This window comes from Jatropha curcas, chromosome 9 (genome assembly GCF_041381405.1).
Source record: "Jatropha curcas cultivar XTBG-Jc1 chromosome 9, XTBG_Jcur_1.0, whole genome shotgun sequence".
NCBI classification, from domain to species: domain Eukaryota; kingdom Viridiplantae; phylum Streptophyta; class Magnoliopsida; order Malpighiales; family Euphorbiaceae; genus Jatropha; species Jatropha curcas.
In genome coordinates, this window is record NC_143159.1 from 19,447,903 (window position 1) to 19,469,935 (window position 22,033).

A 22,033-nucleotide genomic window follows, 5' to 3' on the forward strand; every position below is an offset into this window, starting at 1 on the left:
TTATATGGTTAGGGCGACAGGGCAGTCGCGTCACGCGGGTAGGAGCTGCGTGACGCACCCATAAGCCTGCGTGACGCGACTTACTTTTTGTACAGTTGCCGCTTATCCATACAAACAGTGTAGGCCACTGCACGGGCGCGCGCCAAAGGTGTCAGACCCGTTAGAGCTGCGTGATGCAGCCCTAACATGGGTCAGGCTCCTTTGGGCGGTTTGGTTCAATTTTTGATTCAGACACCTCTGGTTTATTGTGAAGCCTCATACTTTGTCCTCATATCATCATTGGGTCAGGTGGAGGCATAAATCCACGCGCCAACAGGCTTAAATATTGCGAGTAAAGTAGATTGTTTGGTTTCAACTGCATGAACAACTGCTCTAGGCTTGATTTTACATACCGCCATCCAATTGCAACGATCTCGTTTCAATGATGGGCATGGAACATAGTACACCTGCATAGCTTGCATCGCCATCACAAAAGGTTCGTACTTCATATATCTTCTTCTATGATTCATGTCTACAAGATTATAATTAGGATGAACCTTCATGCCAACGTTTGGCGTAGGATCAAATCATTCACATTTGAATAAGATTGTGCACTTGATTGGTAGGGATGGATATTCTAACTTCGAAACCTTAACCAATTTTCCATAAAAATCATTTGACTCGTTACTGTAGTTTGATCCCTTTATGCAAACACCACTGTTCATTATCTTTCTGCTTGTCCCATAACCCTCAGTGTGAAACTTGTAACCATTTACAAAGTAGCTAGAGTAGGCATTAGCAACCGATAGAGGTCCCCTTGCTAGATCGATAATGAATCTATTATCAATATCGCTTCCCGACCTTCGAGCCTATGGGAAATAGTAATGACACGAGTAAAATCTAAGAATGTCCACATATGTGTTGTGTAACTAGAAAGTTACTTACATAATATTTGAACCATTGTGCAAATTCAAAGTCTAGTTTTGCGTTAACTGCAGTATAAGTCAAATTGGGATTTTGTAGCCGTAAACGCTTGATATATTTCCTATTTATGAACGAACCAAATTATCATAAATATGATTTAAATGAGCTATATTAAGTTTAGACTCTCTACAAGATTTATACTTACTATACAAATGGTGTAATTTCTTCGCAATTCAACAAAATATAGGTTTGAGCCCCTCGTATCTCTACATCAGTTAATCGTCTTTATTTTGATTTACCAATCGTACGCCCAGGATAGGTGAAAATTATTAGATTCCCTTCTAACTCAGTATCTATTTGATCTCCTCCGTCATCATTGCGTGGCACTCTCCGATGCTTGGTGTATACATGTGGTTCGAAGTAGTGTGAACAAAAGGTGAATCTTCTTGCACCAAATATGCATTGTAAATTCATCCCTTGACCTTTGCTTTATTGTGCACATTCTTTTTAATTTTCTGTAGGTGTTTGTAATTGTACAAAGACAATATGTAAATATGAGTTGAAATAACATTGTAATGATTAGAATGAGATGTTAGTGATTCACCTCTCAAATGGATACATCCATCTATATTGTACCTGTTCTGCTATACGAGATTCATAGGGCAAATGAATTGGCAAATGCTCTATAATCAAAGAAGCTGGGCGGGAAAATTCGCTCTAATTTGCATATCACTACTGAGATTTCTCGCACTAATTGGTCTATATCATCGCATCGGATAGCAGTCATTGTCAATTCCTTGAAAAAGAGACTTAATTCTGTCAATGCTTTCCAAATTTTCCTTGGCAACAATTTTCGGAATGCCACAGGAATTAATCTTTGCATGAAAATATGACAGTCGTGGCTTTTCATGCAAAAACAATATGTATTTCCTAATGTCGACACATCTACCCATATTTTAACAGTAACTACAGATTGCTCGAGTTTTGGTCGACGACAAATTTCCTTCATATCTGCTCTCGCTTTTGCATTATCCTTGGATTTTCCCTTAATGTTCATGACAGTGTTGAGCAGATTTTCAAACACATTTTTTTCTATATGCATCACATCAAGGTTATGACAGATAAGAAGTGAACTCCAGTATGGCAAATCCCAAAAGATGCTTCGCTTTTTCCATCCGCTATTTCAGCCAATTCTACCATTTACCTCTTCTGCACCTAACTCTATAACTTTCATAAGCCCTAGATCTTCAATTTCTTGTAATATTTCAACTTTAGGTTTCACAGGTGGAAGGGGATCAACAATAGTCGTGTTCTTTTTAAAGCATTGTCGATTTCGCCTCCAAGGGTGAGATACTGGTAAGAATTTGCGATGAAAATCAAACCAACATTGTTTACCTCCATTTTTTAGTGTAAATGCATTAGTGTTTTCCATGCAATAAGGACAAGCCAATTTGCCTGCCATAATCGACCCAGATAACATTCCAAATGTTGGAAAATCACTGATGGTCCAAAGCAAAGCAGCTCGCGTTATGAAATTCTGATTGGCTGAAATATCAAACGTTTCAACCCCATACTCCCATAAATAATTAAGTTCGGCAATCAAAGGTTGCAGAAACACATCAAGTTTGTATTTTGGATTATTAGGGTTAGGTACAATAACACATAAAAACATGTATTCATCTTTCATAAACATTGAGGGTGGTAGATTATATAGTGTGACAATGACAGGCTATGATGAATATTGTTCTCCTGATTGGCCAAACGACTGAAACCTATCAGTATAAAGCCCCAATCTCATATTTCTCATCTCAGCAGCAAACACAGGATGATTGTTATCAAAGTGTTTCCAGGCTTCAGAGTCTGACGGATGAGTCATTATACCATTCTCATATTCATGCAAAGGATGCCATCTCATATGTTCAGCTATCACCTTAGATGCATATAACCTTTGAAGGCGAGGAACAAGAGGGAAATAATACATCTTCTTGAAAGCCTTCTTTCTTTATACTCTACCAGTCCCTTGACCCCGCCATTGATATCTTGAAAAATTATAAAACTTGCATTCTCTTAATTCGGAGTCAACACCCCAGTATATCATTCTATTCTTTTGACAACAATCAATCTTTTCCACGGGTAGTCCTAATCCCCAAACTATTTTTTTTGTCTGGTAAAAATTATCCACCATTGAATGGCGCCTTCAGGCAACATTTCTTTTGATAACTGCACAAAATCATCGTAACACCTTTTTGAAAAATGGTGCTCTGCTTTCATGTGCAGTAATCGTGCCACTACAGATAGAACTAAATGATTCTTGCATCTAGGCCACAGTTCACTATTAGTTGCACATAGCATGTCAAACAATTATTGTGCTGCATAGTTTGGCGATTCCTCCGTATTATCCCAATGAAATTCTGCTCTACTCGTATCGATTACCATATCATTGCATCGATTACCATACCGAAATTGCAAAAGCTGACCTTCTGAACTTATAGAAATAGAGTGGCCCGATCCACTGGAAACTCAAGGTTTACCATGATGTATCCATTCGTAATAATTTTCCACGAACCCATTTTTGTATAAATGAAGTTTAATTGTATCAATATCTAAGAAGGCTCTATTTTGACACTTTTTGTGATTATATGGACACCTCAACTTATTACCATCCTTACAACTAGGATTAGCAACTGCAAACTGTATAAACGATTCCATCCTTGCAAGAATTTATTTTCTTAATATCCCATTGACCTTGTACCTCAAGTACATCCAATCTCGATTAGTCTGCATTTTTTTTTTTTTTTACGTAATTAACACTCTGTTTATAAAGGGCAAATTATATGTAATTGCATTAGTCCTAAATCATCCTTAAAACAGACCAAAAGTAATGTTCCATTTACATTTCTAACTTCCTAAGGTTGTTTCTATAATAAGTAAACTTATTAAGTGTAAACTTAATATTCAATTTTAAAATTTACTATAATATCAGTAAGTGTACGATTCCTCATATTCAGTTTCTAAAAAATTTCGGCAGCACTTCGACATAACATAATCACAAGTCAAAACATACTCACATAAACACTTCTATATCATCCCAATATTCTCCAAAGTCAAAATGGCCACTACTAGGCCTCAAACTCAAACGCATCATTCATGTGAGTTCCACTCAAATGACAACGCAAATAAAAATAAAGTAATTTCAAAGAAAAAAAAAAAAGAGTGAACTGTGCATAACTATGAAAGATAGTAAAAGATACCATTATTAATAGCAAACACTAATTAATCTTTCCTTTATTAATCATTACAATTTATGATATTAAGATCTTCCTTCTTTTTTCTTTTTCTTTTACTATAGTCCTACAATTTTTTTATTAAGAAAAAAATATGAATATTTATAATATTGTGAATACTCAAATTTTGACATTGCTACAGTAAATTTGAATTTTCTACAGTAACTTTGACTTCACCACAGTGTCAGTGCCGGACTGCAAACAGTCCGGCCAGACCGGAGGCCATTTTGGACATTTACTGGAAGTATGCCAATATGGTACTTAAAACGTCCGGAATGTCGCGAGGATCGCGGAACAGGTCCCGGAATATTTTTTGGAGGTCCGGAACTCCCGGAAAAGCCCCCGGAGTAAACCTGCCTGCCCCGGTGGCTCAGCCACCGGAGCCAGCCACCGAGCCGGCGGCCCAGCCGCCGAAAGACCGGCGCTTGGCTGCGGGAAGGCCGCCGAGTCGGCGGCCCAGCCGCCGGGCAGGCCGCCGACGAACCGGCGGCCCGGCCGCCGGGCGGGCCGCCGAGACCCGGCGGCCCGACCGCTGAGACCCGGCGGCCCGGTCGCCGGGAGGGCCGCCGATCCGGCGGCCCAGCCGGCGGCCCAGCGGCCGAGACCCGGCAGACCCGGCCGCCGGGAGGGCCGCCGATCCGGCGGCTCAGCCGGCGGTCCGGCCGCCGAGACTTGGCGGCCCGGCCGCCGGGCAGGCCGCCGAGCCGGCGGTCCATCCGGCGACCCAGCCACCGGAAACAGTCCGTTTTGCGCCTATAAATACAGGCCTCGGGCCTCCTTTTTTCCTCACTCAGTCTGTGTTGACGGACGCTCCTTCTCCCTCTCGCTCCTTGCGAATTCTTTACTGCTTTTTTTGCATTTTAATTTAGCTTTTATTGCTTTCTTTCTTTGTTAAGTGGTCATTAAAATTAAATTAATTAATTTCCCTTAACGAGGAGCTTAACCTGGAGTTAAGAAGTGGCCGTCGACTAAATCAGGTACGCAAAACTAAACTCTGTTTTTTTTAATTTTAGCATTTCATGCATGCTTCTTTTCTACTCCTCTTAAATTCTATAACTGCATAAATGCATTCATACCATTAACTAGGCAAATAAATTGCCTCAATTAAATAAATTTAAGCTAAATGCCCGGTTAATTAATGATCGTGGTATTAAAGTTTAAATTCGACAATATTGGCTAAAAGCCTAGTTAATCAATAACTATGGTGAAATTGCCTTTATTTCGAACAAGTTTCGGCTTAAGTCTAATTAATCAATAATTGTGACTAAAAGGCCCTAATTAAACACTTTTTTTATTATGGCAATAAATTGCCTATATTTCAATTTAATTAATCACTTTAGGCAAACAAATTGCCTATAAGTGAAGATTAACCTTTTTAGCGACAAATCGCTTAAATTAAATTTCTTTGGCTAAAAGCCTTCAAACAATTTTTTTTGGCAAATAAACTGCCTTAAATCAATCCATTTAGGCGACAATCGCCCAATTAACATCATTTGGCAAATTAATTGCCTAAACCAATATTTTGGCTTTAAAAGCCTTAAAACAATTCGTTTTGGCACAAATGCCTTCAAAATCAATCTTTTGGCAAGAATAAGCCCAAATTAAATTCTTTTGGCTAAAAGCCTCAAAATCAACATTTTGGCACCAAGTGCCTAAATCAATCAATCTTTTGGCAAAATGCCTAAACGAAATGCACAAAGCATACACACACTCATGCATTAAGCATCCCCTTCAAAAGCCCTCTAAAAGAGGCCTATCGAACTACGTTGACTTTGATCTTCCATTCAAACGGAAGTACGTAGGCACGTTCGGGATTTCACCCCGAGTGGCAAGTCGAATTCATTCAAACATTTCATTTGGTCCAATTACTTCATTTTCCTTGCAAAGCAAACATTCATTCATTTAGGTTAGTTTAGCAGCATGACATAGTCTCGGGATCCATCTCGGGTTTGCATACCATGCCTTAGACATTGGGCTAATTAATCTAGTAACTAGGTTAATTAAAATTGGAGTCACTTAGGGTTTTTCCTAGTTTACCCTAAAACAATTAAACAAGGTGGCGACTCATTCATTCACATGCATTTCTTCCTTAGTCACATGCATTCACATGCTATATGACATTTTGGGGAGGGGTTCACAGTTTGGCGACTCTGCTGGGGACTTTATGTAATCATTTTGCATAAAGTGGACTACAATTGCTGTATAAACTAACCCGCCCTTCTTTAGGGTACTATTTTGTTGTGCTTTGTTTTGCAGGGTATCATAGAACGAATCGAGTGTTCTTTCTTTAAGAATACTCGATGAGAGGAAATTTAAACTTAAGTAACAAATTTGATTAAGACATTTAAATTTGTTGATTTATTTGCACGATCGAGAATCCTTTTCTCCATTGCATAAAATAAATGAACTTCAAATGAATTTCTTCTCTCTCTGTTCAAACTTCTGAGTCTGGATAGCAAGTAGCGCTGATCGGCAGGTCTCTTTGATTATGTCGACGGACAGCCAAAGCGTCCTCCCTGTTACCGCAAACCATCCCTAATCCTTTTGGGGGTGGCCCATGAGTATGCGTACCGTTGGACCCACGCGAAACTCTTTGTTTCACATGTGGTTAGGTATATCCTTACTCAAGGTTCAAGGGTCCCCTTATAAGCCAATTCTCTATTTGTGTCATAGCCTATAGAACCTATCCTTTAGGACTGTATGCACCCAATGATACGAATCATATCATTAAACAAAGTATGACGTGATGTTGTGCGCATTCATGACATATCATCTCATTAAAAAAAGAACATTTAATTTCAAAAGCTGGAAAATCACATTTTTGGGCCCTGAGACCTGAAAAATTACATTTTGGCCCCTAAGGCCCAAGAAAAAATTTTTCTTTGAGAACTTAGGGCCATTCGAAAAGTCGAGGTGTCCTAGCATACCAACATTACCTACCCTACCACATAGGGTCAGACCGTCCCATCTCACAGGGTCAAGTCATTCTTCCCTATATCAACACCACCCAACATTGTTTGGTCATACCACCCCACATCATAAGGGTCAAGTCCAAATACCTTACCCATACATTACCCCACCTCACACTATCTCACATACCCTATGAAAATACCTTATATAGGATTAGTCTAATCGTTTTGACTATGTCCTTTCACAGGTAACCCCCGTTCAAGTACCAGTCACGTCTACAGTACTATCACCGACCTCACCAGCTTCACCAGCTTCACCAGCTGCACCAGTTTTACCTACAACTCCTACAACCCTACCTGCACCAATGGCATCACTCACTGACATCCAAAATCTCATTGAACAACTGGAGGCCAGGATGGAGGCCAGAATGAATGAGGCATTGGCTGCCCAAAGGACTGCCCTGATAGCTGAACTAGGTAATGGTAATGGAAATGGGGCTTCGGCCGGGGGAAGCGGACCTACTACCTCTAATCAGGGTCCTGCTGCTGAACCGACAAACCCTGCCCTTAACCTGGATGACATGCCCTCCAGAACTGCTTCTGAGCTGGAAGCTCAGAAAATGAGAGAGAAGCTGGAATTGTTGGAAAGATCTATCACTGCTCTCAAAACCCACAAGGAAGTGGTGGACATGGACTCCTTGTCCTTGTTCCCCGAAGCGAGACTGCCAACAAAATTCAAAATGCCCAACATGGATAAGTTTGACGGAACCACATGTCCCAAAACTCATCTGAAAATGTATGTGGGTGCCCTAAACCCGTTTGGCCTGAACAGCGAGCTCCTTGCTCAGTTGTTTCAGCAATCTTTGACTGGTGCTGCATTAAGATGGTTTGTTAGCTTGGATCGTTCCAAAATGAAGAATTGGGAGGACATATGCAATGCTTTCAACACGCAGTACCATTATAATATTGAAGTGGATGTTACCCGGAGGGAGCTAGAAACCACTAAACAAAAGAACAATGAGCCTTTCTCCTCGTTCCTTTCGAGGTGGAGAGCCAAAGCCGCTCAAATGATCAACCGACCCTCTGAACAGGAACAAGTTGACATAATAATCAAGAATTTACTGCCAGTCTACCAGTCACAGCTTCAAACACAGTACTTGCCTACGTTCCAATCGCTTATTGCGACTGCAACTAAGGTGGAAGACTTAATCCAGTTGGGTCAACTCAAAGAAGACTCATACAAGAAGCAGAATCATGCTGGGTCCAGTGAGACAAATGAAATAGCCAGTATAATCCCCACGAATCCTTTACGTGTTGGGAATTTGGGAAACAATCAGCCAAGGAGGCAATATACTGATCTCGGCATGCCAATCCTTTTGGTGTTCCGAGAAGCAGTGAAATCAAATTTACTGAAGCCCTTAGAAGCAAGGCCATTACCAAACCCCCTGCCCCGGAATTTCAAAGCCAATGAATACTGTGAGTACCATCAAGGACATGGGCATAAGACCGAATCATTCTGGACTTTGAAAAATCGTCTACAAGACCTGGTTGACAATGGGTCCATCATCCCCAAGAGCAAGCTGAACATCAACCAATCCCTTGCCTAACCATGGGATTAATGCAAAAAAAAATTTGCTGAACAAGAATCGTTCGATCCTTTCGAACTTTTCTTAGAATTGAATGAAGTTTGTGTCTGAGAAGTTTGAGATCAAGCCTCCAAAAGAACAAAGGAATTGTTCAAGACCAACAACAACATGTCTGATCGATTGAAGCATCGAGAAGAACAAAGTCACTACAGTCAATCCAATCCTAGTCCATCACAGTCCACCTAGAGTCTATCTTTTAGGGTCTCGTTTTTTTTCTTTTTCATTTCCATTCAAGTATTCATTTGTAAATCTAAGTGTCTTTTGTACACAAATTTTGTCTTATCAATAAAAAGGGATCAGTTTACGTTCCAATCATATTTATACTCTTTCCCTATCCTTGCCTGTGAAAAAAAAAATCGAAAAAAAATAATAAAAATTGAAAAAAATAAAAAAAAAATGACAAAAAGATAATAAAAATTGGCAAAGAAAAATGCATTCATCCTTTCATTTGCTCTGCATCAATCAAAGCTGGGGGCATCCTAAGAAGCACCATCAAAGGGGAAGTTTTGAAGGGTAATCATGGAAAGGATCCAGCAAAGGGTACGCAAACTTCAAAACAGTACCGAGGCAAAGCCAATTGAAGGGGTTAGGGCCAGAATGGTTTCTCCAAAAACCCAGGAATGGAAGATGCTCCGACAGAGAGGTGTTTGAATTTCGAGCTTAAAAGCGACAGAATAAAAGAAGTTATATTTGGAATTGGGTTGGGTCTGCACGAAGTCGCAATGCTATCCATACACTACTCAAGTCATCTCAGAATCCAGTTGCCTCGAAATTCTTTATGGAGAGGCTGCTTCTAAGCAAGCATAGGGAAAAACGGGACAAAAGGAACCCCTGGTCAAAAGGAAGAAAACAAGCAAAAGAAAAAAAATGGGTCAAAAAGGAACTCCTGCACAAAAGAAAGAAATCAAGGACAAAGCTACAGGAAATCGAGTTGTCAAAAACGGGTCAACTGCAGGCTCTCCGTTAAATTCAAGACCATCAAGGGTAGATGACAAATCATTTCAGTCATAAGGACAAAGACCAAGCGGCTACTCACACTTTGAAAAAGCAAGTTAAAAGAAGCAGTCATTTTCACGAATTGGATGACAACAAACACCTTGAAAATCAAGCGCCAAGCATGGCACAAGTACAAGTGTCCTTATAAACAAGGATCATTTCTCAAAACGAGGAAAAGGAAGAGTCTCCTCAAAATTCCTTATGGAGAGGAGAACCATTGAGGAAATAAGTTTCAAATTCAGAGGAAGATAAAGTTCAAGAAAAGGAATCAAATTAACCTCAAGAATTCAAACATGGCGAAGCCACAAACTCAAAGCATAAAAGCTTCTTCAACACTCAAGCCACTCAAGTTACCACCACAATGTGGGTATTCAAAACTCTTTGTGATGAATACAAGTCATATTTCAGTCAACCAGTGGTAAGACCACTACAACAACAAAGTCAGATCCGCTTAGGGTCATCACTATCATACGAGCTCGGGTCAATAAGTTGATTCAACATCATCAAAATCGGGAATGAATCCCATAGAGACATCCAGTCGGGAATGAATCCCGTAAAGACATCAAGCCGGGAAGGAATCCTGCGAAGAACTTAAGTCAGAAATGAATTCTGCATTAACATCGAGTCGGGAAGGAATCCCGCAAAGACATCAAGCCGGGAAGGAATCCCGCGAAGAAATCAAGTCAGAAATGAATTCTGCATCAACATCAAGTCGGGAAGGAATCCCGCAAAGACATACGATCGGGAAGGAATCCCCCAAAGACATCAAGCCGGGAAGAAATCCCGCGAAGAAATCAAATCGGAAATGAATTCCACAATCAGCATTAAGGCAAAATTGAATTTTCCCCCAACAGCAAGTCGGAAATAAATTCCGCACCAAGCCGGAAAGGAATTCCGCACTAACATCAAGTCGGAGATGAATTCCGCACCAGCCGAGCACGAAGTTCGCATCCTGGAAGGAACTACGAAAGACCTGATTCTCCCCATCCCCCGAAGAGTTCTTGGAGATACGTAGGCAACCACAAAGGCGCGGTCACAAACATAAGTTTGCATCATAAATAGCATTTTCTCTTTGCCAATACAAAAAAATAAAAATAAAAAATAAAAAAAAGGGAAGAAAAGAAAAATAAAAAGCTGGAGTTGAAAACCCGAAAGGGCGGCTTCAGGCAAGAATTGAGCCCGCTAGACTGAAAACCCGAAAGGGCGGTCTAGGCAAAAGTTAGGGCAAAGAGCCTGCTAGAGTCAAAAACCCGAAAGGGCGGCTACTAGGCAAAAGTTAAGGCAAAAAGAAAAAAAAGTGCTTTCAAAGGTCTTCTCGGGAGTATATAAATCATTTTTTTCAGGAATCACCCAGTTCCTTCGAGTCACAATTCACTACAAGAAAAATATGAGTCTCTAAAATCAAGTCTCCGTCATCAGTGGTCATTCCACAACGGGCCACAAAAATCGAGTCATTCTCAAAAGTTCGTTTTGAAAGCGTCACTCTTTGAGTCATTCCTCGAAGAAAGAGGGAGAGAGAAAAATGTCAAAACAATCTCTAAAAAAGTGTCAAACATAATCATTGAGAGGTAATTCTTTAATACCTCGTTTCCACTCGGACCATCGTTTCTTCGATCCTTTCAGACGAGCGATGTCATCCACATTGTCCGTTTCCTCGAGTCATATAAGTAACCTTGTTCTCTTTGATTCCTCGATCGAAAGGACAAATACAACACCAATGTTTTGAAGTATTCCATGGTCAGCACCATTCTGGGGGCAAGAAGTGATAAGAACCTTCACCATTCTCCCATCACAGAAGTAATCACAGAATTTTAGTCTTTCATTAAGAAGAAATTCTGTTTCAGCTAATAAAGGCATCAATTCCCTCAAGCAGGGGGCAAAATCCTCCAAGTCGAATTCAGGGGCAAGTGTTATAAAAAAAAAACATACACAACCCAGGGTGGAACCCAACCATCGTCAATCTCTTTTACCCAAACCCAGGGTAGAACCCGGTTAATGGTTAACTTTCTTACATAAAACCTAGGGTGAAACCCTAACCAATAACCAACCCTTTTTCATCCAAAACCAAGCCATTTGATCATTTCGACTTTAGGTGGACCCTTGGTTCTCAATGAGAAAAGTAAAAATAAAGCAAATCTCTTTTCAAGCCCTCATTAAGAGGCAAAACATCTTTTCAAGTCCTCTAAGAGGCCAAACATCTTTTCTAGCCCTCATTAAGAGGCAAAACATCTTTTCAAGCCCTCATTAAGAGGCAAAATATCTTTTCAAGCCCTCATTAAGAGGCAAAACATCTTTTCAAGCCCTCATTAAGAGGCAAAACATCTTTTCAAGTCCTCATTAAGAGGCAAAACATCTTTTCAAGTCCTCTAAGAGGCAAAATCTCTTTTCAAGCCCTCTAAGAGGCAAGATCTCTTTTTAAGCCCTCATTAAGAGGCAAGATCTCTTGTCAAGCCCTCATTAAGAGGCAAGATCTCTTTTCAAGCCCTCATTAAGAGGCAAAACATCTTTTCAAGCCCTCATTAAGAGGCAAAACATCTTTTCAAGCCCTCTAAGAGGCAAAATCTCTTTTCAAGTCCTCTAAGAGGTAAAATCTCTTTTCAAGCCCTCTAAGAGGCAAAACATCTTTTCAAGCCCTCTAAGAGGCAAAACATCTTTTCAAGCCCTCTAAGAGGCAAAATCTCTTTTCAAGCCCTCTAAGAGGCAAACTCTCTTGTTAAGCCCTCTAAGAGGCAAAACATCTTTTCAAGCCCTTTAAGAGGCAAAAATCTCTTTTCAAGCCCTCCAAGAGGCCAAATCGATCATTTCATTTGAGACGGCAAGGTTTCCTTCTCTGCACATCCTCAAAATTTGCTCCTTCAAACAACCACTGACTCTCATAAATCGTTTTTATGATAGCCAGTGGGGGGCAACTGTGAATACTCAAATTTTGACATTGCTACAGTAAATTTGAATTTTCTACAGTAACTTTGACTTCACCACAGTGTCAGTGCCGGACTGCAAACAGTTCGGCCAGACCGGAGGCCATTTTGGACATTTACTGGAAGTATGCCAATATGGTACTTAAAACGTCCGGAATGTCGCGAGGATCGCGGAACAGGTCTCGGAATATTTTTTGGAGGTCCGGAACTCCCGGAAAAGCCCCCGGAGTAAACCTGCCTGCCCCGGTGGCTCAGCCACCGGAGCCAGCCGCCGACCCGGCGGCCCAGCCGCCGAAAGACCGGCGCTTGGCTGCGGGAAGGCCGCCGAGTCGGCGGCCCAGCCGCCGGGCAGGCCGCCGACGAACCGGCGGCCCGGCCGCCGGGCGGGCCGCCGAGACCCGGCGGCCCGACCGCTGAGACCCGGCGGCCCTGCCGCCGGGAGGGCCGCCGATCCGGCGGCTCAGCCGGCGGTCCGGCCGCCGAGACTTGGCGGCCCGGCCGCGGGCGGGCCGCCGAGCCGGCGGTCCATCCGGCGACCCAGCCACCGGAAACAGTCCGTTTTGCGCCTATAAATACAGGCCTCGGGCCTCCTTTTTTCCTCACTCAGTCTGTGTTGACGGGCGCTCCTTCTCCCTCTCGCTCCTTGCGAATTCTTTACTGCTTTTTTTGCATTTTAATTTAGCTTTTATTGCTTTCTTTCTTTGTTAAGTGGTCATTAAAATTAAATTAATTAATTTCCCTTAACGAGGAGCTTAACCTGGAGTTAAGAAGTGGCCGTCGACTAAATCAGGTACGCAAAACTAAACTCTGTTTTTTTTAATTTTAGCATTTCATGCATGCTTCTTTTCTACTCCTCTTAAATTCTATAACTGCATAAATGCATTCATACCATTAACTAGGCAAATAAATTGCCTCAATTAAATAAATTTAAGCTAAATGCCCGGTTAATTAATGATCGTGGTATTAAAGTTTAAATTCGACAATATTGGCTAAAAGCCTAGTTAATCAATAACTATGGTGAAATTGCCTTTATTTCGAACAAGTTTCGGCTTAAGTCTAATTAATCAATAATTGTGACTAAAAGGCCCTAATTAAACACTTTTTTTATTATGGCAATAAATTGCCTATATTTCAATTTAATTAATCACTTTAGGCAAACAAATTGCCTATAAGTGAAGATTAACCTTTTTAGCGACAAATCGCTTAAATTAAATTTCTTTGGCTAAAAGCCTTCAAACAATTTTTTTTGGCAAATAAACTGCCTTAAATCAATCCATTTAGGCGACAATCGCCCAATTAACATCATTTGGCAAATTAATTGCCTAAACCAATATTTTGGCTTTAAAAGCCTTAAAACAATTCGTTTTGGCACAAATGCCTTAAAAATCAATCTTTTGGCAAGAATAAGCCCAAATTAAATTCTTTTGGCTAAAAGCCTCAAAATCAACATTTTGGCACCAAGTGCCTAAATCAATCAATCTTTTGGCAAAATGCCTAAACGAAATGCACAAAGCATACACACACTCATGCATTAAGCATCCCCTTCAAAAGCCCTCTAAAAGAGGCCTATCGAACTACGTTGACTTTGATCTTCCATTCAAACGGAAGTACGTAGGCACGTTCGGGATTTCACCCCGAGTGGCAAGTCGAATTCATTCAAACATTTCATTTGGTCCAATTACTTCATTTTCCTTGCAAAGCAAACATTCATTCATTTAGGTTAGTTTAGCAGCATGACATAGTCTCGGGATCCATCTCGGGTTTGCATACCATGCCTTAGACATTGGGCTAATTAATCTAGTAACTAGGTTAATTAAAATTGGAGTCACTTAGGGTTTTTCCTAGTTTACCCTAAAACAATTAAACAAGGTGGCGACTCATTCATTCACGTGCATTTCTTCCTTAGTCACATGCATTCACATGCTATATGACATTTTGGGGAGGGGTTCACAAATATAAGATAATTTTTTTTTTGAGAAAATGAGATAAGTTATTAATTAGGATGCTGTAATTTCTAAATCTAGATTATATATTTGATATATCTCTATGTATCAACCTAGTTTGATGGATCACAGACACATATATCTATTAGATTTTTTATATATTAATTAATAATTCAACCAAAATGCATAGAAAAATCTTATAATATATATAATCATCTTTTTGACATCATATGATAATATATTTATTTTAATTTTGCATTTTGAGAGGAAAAAGGGAAAAAAAATGAAAGGGAAGTGAAAAGCAGGCAAAAAGATAGTAGAGAAAGAAAACTTTTTCCTTATCTTTCCACCTTCTGGAATAGTTGTTTGGATTCTTTGTGGGTTGATAAAGAAAGATGTTTGGCCTTTTGTACACATATATTTACATATGTCTAATTCAAGTTTATCTGGTTCTAGTGAGGGCCTACAGGAACACTTTTTTTCTAGAATATGCCCTCGTCTCCATATTTATAAATAAATATATATTTAATATTTTCTTTAAGGTAGTAAACGACTTTGACTTCAATTTCTATAAGTGGTAAATAAGTTTTCTAGAACCAACAATGTGTTGGTTGGGGTAATAAATGACCTCAATTTCTGTACGGTGAGAACTCAAGTTTGATATTACATATCCTAGTTATAAAATTAAAAAAAAAAAGTCTTCTAGAAGCAAAAAGTAAATGAGCATACAAAATATCTATCAAAGAAGCCTAATAAGCATGTGAACTGTGAGGGTAAGAATCTGAAAGAAAATAATGAACTGTAGGTTTTGAATAATTTTTGCTGCATTAACAATTTGAAAGTTTTATAATATTCAAAGATTCTCTATATGTAGAGTTACATATCTCACACGCAATATACACAAAAGACACTTGATTGTTCATAATGCGACAGAGAAGAAGATTAAAAAAAAAAAGAAGGCAGGCAGCCATATCTAGAAGCTTGTTAAAGGTAAGTTCTTCTCTTTTACAATATATTTTTCTTTCAGGTGCTCTCTTGGAATTTGAGAGACCTTGACAAGGCAACAGGATTGGCTTGCAAGACAAAAGATTTATCAGCATAAATGTAATTTCTTTCTTCGACGTTTTTTGATTGAAACTACAGCATATAATTTCAATAACTTACCTCAACAATAAAAATAAAACATTATAATTTCTAAAACATCACAACAACAATAACATTCAAAGAAAAACATCTGGATTCAAAGAAATTGATAAAATGAAAACACCTAATTTACAATTGCAGAAAACACACCTACCTAGACAATGCGGCTTCTCCGGCGATCGGCGCTACATATTTATGCTTAATTTTCTGCTTGAGGACTAGCATTCATCCAACTTTGGGGGTTTTCTTATGTGTGCGTTTCATGCATACATATTTATATCTTTAATTTCCTAGTTTAGTCCAATTTTAGGAAATTTTAATAAATTAAAGTTAGTTTTTGCATGTATTATGCATATGTTGCATATGTTTTGTCTTATAGTGCAAGTCCCACCTTTTTTAGGGAGAAAACCCTAAAGCAAGGGGCTTTTCAGCCATTTCGGACCATTTTACAAAAGGAAGATTTGGCGGCAAAAATCACGACCGGCCCATTGGGCATGGTTTATCCACTTGAGAGTCAGAAGCATTCTAGTAAAATACATGGCCAGTCAACCAGCGGTGTATTCTCCTCCAGTAAGTCAGAAGACTCAGTGCAAAATACACGACCAATCAAACAACTGTTTAAATCAAAGTGCAAAAGGAAGATTTGGCGGCAAAAATCATGACCGGCCCACTGGGCATGGTTTATCCACTTAAGAGTCAGAAGCATTTTGGTAAAATACATGGCCAGTCAACCAGCCGTGTATTCTCCTCCAGTAAGTCAGAAGACTCAGTGCAAAATACACGACCAATCAAACAACCGTATAAATCAAAGTGCGCCGGCCATATATTTCAACTTTATTTCAACTAAAGGGCCCTTTCTACCTATTTGCCTGTATGTTGGGCCGTGTATTTATCAAAGCATAGCACCAGCACATGGAACACGATCGTGGAACCGATCGTGTATTCTCCCCTGTGGCACTAAAAAAAATAGATTTGATCAAATAATGCCTGAAATACCTTGACATCATCACCTGCATTATAAAAAGAAAAAGATGAGATTCAAGAGCAATCACGAAGGCTAAGGAATAACTTAGATTAAGAGAAGCACAAATTTGGAAACCCTAGAAGAAAGAGCCACTTGGAAGTCAAGATTATTCTTCCTTTTCTTTCATCGTTGGTTTGGCTTAAGGAATCTACTCCATAGTTAGCAAGAGGAACTAGAGTTTTGTCTCTATTTTCTATTATGGACAAGGATGGTTCCATAATTACCTTTTCTTCTTAATCTTGAGCTTTATAATCTGAGAATGATTTGTGAGTAGTTCCCTTAGCTAGTGTTGGGTGAAAACCCATTTGGACAATATTTATATAATCATCTTTCCTTATTTTAATCTAAGTGGATGTTTTGTTGATTTGCGTGTGCGTGTGTAATGCTTATGAATATGAAGAGCTCCATATTTGTATAAGAAGAAGTGAGAGGATGAAGAATTGGAAGGTGAAGTCCCTTATTAGACCGACTCACACATGAACCTAGGAGATAAACTTAGGAATAAGCTAATCATTTGAGGAACCGGGTAGAGTCATAAAGATTAATGGGCTAGAATCATCATTACACTATGAAAGTAGGTGTTCTTATGATTTTGAAACATTTGTCTTACTTAGAAGCGAACACAAATATAAATGGATTCCCTTCCCTTCAAGATGCATCCCTCAATAGATTGAAAATGGAAATTTGAGACCCATATTGTTGTTTAATGGTGTTGATCCCAACATTAATATCTTCCCTCATTTGACAATATAAATCTAGCTTGCTATTATTCTAATAAATAGTTAGTTGTCTGTTTTACATTTAGTTAGTTTAGATTCTAAAGTAATATGACCCTAGCTAATTAACAAGTACTCTTGCAAATCAACAAGGAAAATCTAGCGGAAAGCATGCAATCACGGAAGTACCCGTCAATCCCTTAAACCCCCAAGTACTCTTGAAGAGAAAAAGCAAGGAATTTAAAATAAGAATCAGAAACTTACCTTCAAATACTCTTGAAAATAACTTTGAAATTCTTGGCGCAATTAATCTTGTAGAACTCACAATCTTAATTACTAAGGATAATTCAGTTCTGTTCATACAATGATGAAGAACACAGTTTTTTCTTGAAAGAACAAAGAAAAAGTTTGTTTTTGATTAAACTCAATGTTGGCTGCCGTGCAGCTCTTACAACTTAATATAAGTAACCTAAGCTAAACCTAATTTAGCTATTAACTTAAGTTAGTCCAAGACTAAACCTAATGTGGCCCTAATGGGCTTAATTAAATACAAGCCCAAGCTAACTAATTAAAACAAGCCTGACTTTAAACATTAACTAATCTAGGGCTGGCCTAACTCTGGAAAATAAGCCCAACCAGCCTTACACTAATTAATTAAGTCCACTAAAAGAATTTAAATAAAAACAGGACAAATGGGCTAGAGGCCCTACACAGCCCATACTTAAGCTCATAATGAAATAACATCCTCCTAAATTTGCCTAAGTATAGAACATATAAAATGCATCAATGGGCAGCATCTTTGCATGCCTCAAGCATCATAACAAACTTTGGTGGTTCTTGAAGTTCAATCTTACATCTTGCATAACTATGATCTTGAAGCTCCAATGTGATTTGTTCTTGAGTAAATGCATTCAAGGCTGCTCGTAGCTTGGTTGCACGAGCTCTTGTGATTGGCCCCACGGGTAGAGCTAGAGGATCCTTCATCTTGCTTCCTTGATCCATATCATTCCCTCCCTCCTTAAAGATTTGTCCTCAAATCTGAATCATAATCAAATGGAGAAAGTTCAGAAACATTAAAGGTAGCAGACACGCCATACTACCTGGTAGATCAATCTTGTAGGCATTGTCATTGATCCTCTCCAACACTTGAAAAGGCCCATCACCTCGGGCAGCAAGTTTTTCCTTCCTTTAGTTTGGGAATCTTTCCTTCGTCATGTGCACCCAAACCCCATCTCCAGGTTGAAATATGACACGCCTCCTTCCCTTGTTGGCACGGTGATGTTTGTCGGTTCCACCAAATTTAAATTACTGAAATTAACTGTAGAAGTGGTGAATTCAGGTCGAACCTTAGAGACTAAAATCTTAATTTTTGTGTTAAAAAGAAGGGGGGGGGTTTGTTTGTGAAAAATTCAACTTAACAGTTCAAAAAGAAAATTAATTAATTAAACTAAAGTAGTAATGCAAATTGATGAAAAACCAATTCAAGGTGATTTCTAATCCAATGCACAATTGATCACAGACAACTTATGATTTAATTACTCTTTAAATACTTAACTGAAATTTACCAAAAAAGCATGATAAATTTCCAAAACTCCCCTATTTCGTTAACTTGAGCCCAGCACCCTTATTAACTCTAATTATTAAACGATCGGGTATTAAGCAATCCCTTTCAATTTAATAAAAGCATTAAGAATCAGGAAGTAGTTAAACTTGAACAACAATTTATAAAGCATAAACCATTTAATTCAACCCTATTGTCTCTATAGATTATTACTGAAAACCTGAAATATAGTCAGTAATACCTAATTGCTACTAACATTCAAACTTTCATAACAATTACAGATTATGAAATATGAAATAGCACTTAATCCTACCAAACAATTCACTAATAGGCCTTTTTAGCAAAGAATTCAATAGAATCAACCCAATAAGAACAAGAAACAACAGATATTTAAGAAGAAACTACTCATTTAAAATCTGAGTCTCACAAAAGTGCAAGGATGATAAATCCCTTGAATTGGTGTAAAGAAATTAGCCACTCATAATCATGGCTGCCAATCTCCAAAATAAAGAATAAAGAATAAAAACCTAGATTAATAGATGAACTAAGAGAAGAAAAACGTGCCTCCTAGCTGCTGTAGAATCACTCCATATATAACACCTCCAAAAGGAAAAAGAATCCCTAATCAATTGGGAAATTCAAAAGCAGTAAACAGAAAATATTTGCTGTTTTGATTTCTCCCCTATTTTTCAGCATCTTCTATTCCAAATCTGGCTCTGACTCCTTCAATAAATTTGAAAATCTCTCTCTCCACTTTCTAACAAGCTAAGGCTCGCCCAAAACGGACATCTACAACAAGAATATGACCTAAAAAATGAAATCAGATTGAAGTAGAAATTCTGCTCAAAACGTTAATCTTCTATGACATTTTTGAAGACCAAAACGACTTCATTTCATTTAATTGTCTTCACAACAACTGTAGGGCTGTCTTTTAAGAATTCAATGGGCCTGGGCTGGACACTTGGAACTCCAGATATGAAGTCCACAACAGAACAGGTTGTGCTCAGTTATACAGCACATAGCTTCAAAATTCAAAGCTGAATTTGATCAATATTGAGACTGAATTAGCTTCTGATTCCTTTTGACAATTTTAGAACTTTATTTCATCTTTCCAGTGCATCAAACAGAATCCAATTTGAAGGTCTAAAACTCCAGATATCCCCGAAAAACCGAATAAGGGTCAAGATAAAAAAAATGCTGGAATTTTACCAATTTAATCATATTACTCCAAATGCAACTAAAATAATGTCTAATTGGTAAAAACTGTCTAAAAAAGTGAATTAATCATAGCTTTTGTTCTTCATGTCTAGCCCTGGCTTTAGCATGTGTCTCCTTGACCAATTCAGCCTTCTTTTCACCATCCAGTTAGCAATTTCACTCAAAGGCAAAGGAGATAAATCAAGTACAGTCAAAGGATTAAAACCATACACAAGCTCAAATGGACTATAACCACTAGAAGAATGTATAGACCTATTATAAGCAAATTCAGTGAAAGGCAAACAATCCTCCCAGGTTTTTAGATTCTTACCAACTACCGCTCTAAGCAAAGTACCTAGAGTTCTGTTGACTACCTCAGTCTGGCCATCCGTCTGGGGATGACAAGTAGTATAGTATAGCAACTTCGTACCAAGCTTACTCCATAAAACACGCCAAAAATGAGAAAGAAACTTGGTATCACGGTTCGAGACTATGGTGCATGGCACCCCATGCAATCTCACAACCTCCCTGAAAAACAACTCTGCAATATAGACAGCATCATCACTCTTATGGCATGCAATGAAATGTGCCATCTTACTAAACCTGTCCACAACAACAAAAATACTATCCCTACCATGCTTTGTTCTAGGCAATCCAAGCACAAAATCCATAGAAACATCAGTCCAAGGTAAAGTAGGTACAGGTCAAGGCATATAAAGGCCATGAGGCATAGATGTAGACTTAGCTTGCTTACATGCTATGCACACACCACACAGTTTCTCTACGTCTCTACGCATATGTGTGAACCCCCACCCCAAATGTTAGGCATGTGAGTCGCCACCTTGTTTAATTATTTTCGGGTAAACTAGGAAAAAATCCTAAATTGACTCCAATTTTAACTAACCTAATTAGATTAATTATCCCAATGTCCAAGGCATGGTTTGCAAACCCGAGGTGGATCCCGAGACCATGTCATGTTGATGAACTAACCATGAATGAATGCTTTGCAAGGTGATTAATGTAATTGGACCAATGAAAATGTTTATGTGATTTCGACTTGCCGCTCAGGGTTAAATCCCGAACGTGCCTACGTACTTCCGTTTGAATGGAAGATCAAAGTCAACGTAGTTCGTTAGGCCTTCTTTGAAGGGCTTTGAATGGGGATGCTTTATGCATGAGTGTGTGTATGCTTCGTGCATTTTGTTTAGACATTTTGCCAAAGAATTGATTAATTTGTTGTTTTAGGCATCTGTTGCCGAAAGGTGTTCGATTGGGCAATTTATTGCCGAAGATTGATGTTTGGGCTTATTCTTGCCAAAAGATGTTTTGTTGGGCGATTTGTCGCCAAAAATTGATGCTTGGGCTTATTCTTGCCAAAAGGTGTTTGATTTAAGGCTTTTAGCCAAAAATATTGATTTAGGCAATTTGTTGCCAAAAAGTGTGATTGGGCGATTGTCGCCGAAAATTGATGTTTGGGCTTATTATTGCCAAAAGATGTTTTGTTGGGCGATTGTCGCCAAAATGATTAAGGCATTTGTGCCAAAGATTCGAATATGTAATTCAGGCAATTTTATTGCCAAAAATTGGTTAGGCGATTTGTCGCCAAAATGATTAAGGCATTTGTGCCAAAAGTTGGTATTTGAAGGCTTTTAGCCAAAAGATTTAGGCAATTCGTTTGCCGAAAGTGATTATTCGGGCGTTTGTCGGCACAATGATTGATTTAAGGCTTTTAGCCAAAATGAATTGATTAATTCGAGGCATTTTTGCCAAAGATTTGGACTTAAGCGATTTGT

General features: G+C 39.0%; 1 pseudogene; it reads right to left on the reverse strand.

The window, feature by feature from the left end:
• Positions 1 to 284: 284 nt before the first annotated feature.
• LOC149493742 (uncharacterized) lies at positions 285 to 3,687 on the reverse strand (annotated as a pseudogene).
• Positions 3,688 to 22,033: the final 18,346 nt, after the last annotated feature.